The sequence below is a fragment of the Pituophis catenifer genome, unplaced genomic scaffold, assembly GCF_029215685.1.
Source record: "Pituophis catenifer annectens isolate HBS135680 unplaced genomic scaffold, rPitCat1.0.hap2 SCAF_2, whole genome shotgun sequence".
Lineage (NCBI taxonomy): Eukaryota > Metazoa > Chordata > Lepidosauria > Squamata > Colubridae > Pituophis > Pituophis catenifer.
This window is the reverse complement of record NW_027256882.1, coordinates 210,280,095-210,284,912: the sequence shown is the minus strand read 5'-3', so window position 1 is coordinate 210,284,912 and position 4,818 is coordinate 210,280,095.

Below are 4,818 nucleotides of genomic sequence, written 5' to 3'. Positions count from 1 at the left end.
ACCCCTGAGGCACACTGTGCTCCACTTAATGACTGGCACTTTCATTTGCATTGGGGACAGTAAGGATGAGGGGGGTCATTAAGTGAGATGCTTCACTTAATGGCGGTTGCAACATGTGACTGTCAGGGAATTGTGCAGCAGATGCTCAAACGAAGTTAGAGATGCCGACACAAACTTGTAGTTTTATATAAATAAATATATTTTACATCTATATTTACAGCAAACAAGATAGTTAGACAAACTGGAGCATCATGAGGTAAATCACAGAGGATACAAGACACACAGAAGAAAAATGTGGGGAGAAAGGGAAACTCCCCCTCCAGACCCACAGCAACCAATCACAGCACAGATTGCCTCACACAGAAACCAGCATTCTCCAACCAGTAAATTATAATTGCGTCTTCTGGCTCATTGCACAAACCCACTGCTCTAGCTACTAAATATAAACACCGTAACCGATTACATAATGGGGAAGCTCCATTATGGTCATAAGCTGAGGAGTATCTGTAACTGCACAGGGTTTTCCTATTAACTATACTTGGCCTCATTTTCTATCTTAAACTGCTGCTCTTAGGTTACAAAGAAAGGTGACTGGCATAGTATATTCCACATTAATTCTCTTTTAAATTGCTGTTATTATTGGGCTGGCTAAAAGAGAGTAAAATGAACATAGGTTTTAATTTTACAATCAAAATTGCTATGGGAAACCTGCCTATTGCCCACGGGGTGGGGGGGGGAAACATGTGTGGTCTTGGAAGGTCATACAAAATTGTGGAATACTTGTTTCTTGAAAATGGTCTTTTGAATTCAGGACCACATTAAAATGGAGACTTTCTTTAAAATCTTTTGGAAACATTACAAAATTAAATAATAAGAATAGATAAACTGTGTGGAATGCTCCTTTTAAACAGAACAACACGATAGATTATTATATTTCTCTTGGAAAGCAAGAAGCAGTATGAGGTCAACTCACCTTATGATGCCAAAGAACAGATTTTTTAAAAATTATCCTAATACAATAAAAAAAAAAATAGAGGTTTAGCCCATCGGAAAGGTTCAGCTTGTTCAATTGCACTAACTCACCAAAAGAAAAACAATAGATTCTGTTGATACTAGAAGATGATAGCACTAAGACATGGATCATGCTTGTGTAACCGGCATTTAATTTCTCTGCATGTGAAATTGTTGTCTTCAACTTACGACTGCAATTGCTACCAGAATTTCCATTGGTAAGAGATATGATCATAAAGTGTGACCATATCACTTAGTGACATCAATCCCTGCAAACCCAATTGCCATCGTTAGACAAATTCCATAGTCATCCTGATGGCAACTACACCAGTGCAGAATCTGGCAGGAAATTGCAAATTCCAGAATACTCACAAGCAGATCAGCAGAGAGGTTATTAGCTGCTGCTGGGTAGGGGAAGGAGCATGATGAGGGTGCAACGGAGTCATGGTGAGGCTTGAGAAAAGAAGACAGGAGTGAAATGTGTACAGGTAGTCCTCGACCGATGAACACAATTCAACCCAGAATTTATGTTGCTAAGTGAGAAATTTGTTAAGTGACTTTTGTCCCCTTTTACTACTTTTCTTTGTTAAGTGAATCACTGCAGTTGTTAAGTTAGTAACATGGTTGTTAAGTGAATCTGACTTCCCCATCGATTTTGTTTGTCAGAAGGTTGCAAAAGGGGATCACATGACCCCGGGACACTGAAACTGTCATAAATACGAACCACTTGTCAAGCGTCAGAATGTAAATCATGTGACTATGGGGATGTTGCAACGGTCATAAGTGTGAAAAACGGTCATAAGCCACTTTTTTCGGTGCCGTTGTAACTTTGAACAGTCACTAAATGAACCGTTGTAAGTCGAGGACTGCCTATACTTCCTTAAAGTAGAAACTGAATTTCAAAATGGGCTAAAAGATTTTCTTTTTAAGTTATTAATGCAGATTGATTTTGTTGTGGCCCATACGCGGTCTGTGCGGCTGGCGGCTGATTCGGACAGCGAGGAGGCTGGTGTGGTGCTGCGCTAGCAGCCTGTGCAGCTGGCACTCAAGTCGGACAATGAGGCTGGAGAAGATGTGGTGCCAGAGGCAGGGATTCAGCCAGGGCCTTCAGAACCTCCAGAAGCTCCCTTAAGTGAAGAGAACGAAGAGGAGGAGCCTCTTCTCAATGCACAGGCGCGCAGAGCAGCCAAAAGGCAGGAGTGGCTCCTCAGGAGGAGGTCTCCTCGAGAGTAAGGCTTGGGGCTAATTGGCCACTCCCTTAGCCTATTTAAGGAGGAACGCCGACTGAAGCAATTTACAGGGAACAACCATTCACACTCCTGCGTGCCTTGATCTTAGTTCTTTGTAAATTGCTTCTGGGCTTTCTGCCAACCATAGTAAGATTAAGATTATTTATTCTTTGGATTCTTGTAGGATGTTAAGAAAGTTAATTAACAGCCTTTGTTTGGAAAAAAAACTTATTTAATTTAGTAAACTAAGGTTTGTACAGACTTTGTGTGTGCTGCGTTCTTTGGTGTCCATAGCTGGGGCAGAACAGATTTCTATAATTCTTTCTGATTGCTTATGCCCTCCCTTCCCTTTCTTTGCTCCTCAACTCTGCTCTGCATCGTACACATACCAAAATTGAATTTGAACTCAAGAAATAGGATCTCCAAGTTAATCATCTGGATTTTGGAAACTATAATCCCAATGAATCTGGAGGATGTCAAGTTGGGAAGAGGCTTAAACAAGCTTTTCTCAGTGTGTGGGGGGGGGGGGATTCTTTTGTTAGCTTTCGTGGAATCATCAGTTTGATTCCATTATGTACACGCTGTGTTTTTTTAAAAAACAGAGCCTTATCTTTCCAAATCCTCTAAAACCTAACCACTACTGCCAAATTAGGAAACTCTTGGGCTTATTCTGTTTGTTCTTTGGGATGGGGGGAGTAGAAACATTGTTTCAAAATGGGTGCTTAATTACACAGTAAATTAGCCAAGAAAAATATTTGTGCAACATTGTGCTGAGTCAACATGTGGTTTGGAATAAACAACAGCCTCATTAGTTTGGCATCATGGTCTCTGTCATGGAAGTCATTAATAAAACTGGACTGCAACTGAAACATTGCAGCTTGCTTTAGAAGATCCTGTGCCAAAAATCCCTAAAAGGGTATTTTTCTTTGTCAGATATTCCGGGAAATACGGTTTCCACCAAATACCATGAGTTGTGCTTCTGACTAAAGGAATGCTGTGCTGATTTGCTTGATTGAGTAACAGTAGCTTCTGCCCATCAGAAGATCAGAGATAGGTCAGTGTTTCTTTGAGCAAGAATGATATGCTTGCGGAGATGAGCAGTGCATCTCTGCTGAACCAAGTTCTCTCCACTCAATCCAAGAAAAGCTATGCTTATCTTTAAAAGCACTCTGTGAAAAGGCAATACGCTCCTTCCAAAGCTCTGCCCTTGATATCTATTTTTATTTGTAACTGGCCACATATTTCCAGAATCATGGGGCTTTCCACCATACAAAATAAGTTCTTGGATTGGGTAATTCCCTGATCTGATCCTGTAAAACCCTTTGGTAAAATAATACAATTCTATTGCAAAATGGTTTAAATGATGATAGGCCTGAAACAGCAGCTCATTATTTTTTTCTGCCTTCTGGAACCCTGTCCCCGATCTGATGTTGGCTCAAGATATATGGCACCTTTAGGCCACGTTGACTGGCATCGTCTGCCGTCAATTGAAGATTTACATTTTTAGAATGATTCTCAAAGAAGGGTACTGTTGGATCCTCTAAACCGGGGTCCCCAACCCCCAGGCTATGAACCAGTATCAGTCTGTGGCTTTTTAGAAACCTGGCTGCACAGCTGCAGATCAGTGGTGAAATCCAAATTTTTTTACTACCGATTCTGTGGGCATGGCTTGGTGGGTGTGGTGTGGCTTGGTGGGCGTGGCAGGGGAAGGATACTGCAAAATCTCCATTCCCAGCCCACTCTAGGGGAAGGATACTGCAAAATCTCCATTTCCACCCTATCCAGGGGAAGGATACTGCAAAATCTCCATTTCCACCCCACTCCAGGGGAAGGATACTGCAAAATCCCTATTCCCTCCCCACTCTGGGGCCAGCCAGGGGTGGTATTTGCCAGTTCTCCGAACTACTCAAAATTTCCGCTACCGGTTCTCCAAACTGCTCAAACTTTCTGCTACTGGTTCTCCAGAACCTGTCAGAACCTGCTGGATTTCACCCCTGCTGCAGATGCGCAGCGAGTGAGCCAATCATCTGTATTTGCAGCTGCTCTTCGGCACTAGCCTCACCGCTTCACTACACCTCAGATCATCTGGCATTCAATTCTCATAGGAACGCAAACCCTACTGTAAACTGTACATGGGAGGGATCTAGGTTATGCATTCCTCTTCTCCCCCGCCCCAGTCCATGGAAAAATTGTCTTGCATGAAACCTGTCCCTCAAGCCAAAAAAAGTTTGGGAGCCGCTGCTTTAAGCTTTGGCAGCCTAGGCCAGTGCCTACTCAGTCTTAGCCTAAGGCCAACCTTGCATGTCTCAAGGCACAAATATTCAATTATTCGAATGGTAGGTGTAGTGAGATTTCATGTGAATGCTCCTTTTGCAGGCGAAACTCATCCTTTCTGTGATTGCATCAGAAAAATTAAGTCTTTTTGATCGTTTTATTAGGAATTGTCTCTAGGGCCTTACAAGTCCATAGTTGCAATTTATACCCTATTTCTCGGATCAGCTACCGTGGGATTGTAAGCAGATATGAAAGGATTTCCAGCCATTCCATAGCTCTGCAGACTTTTTACCAGGGGTGAAGT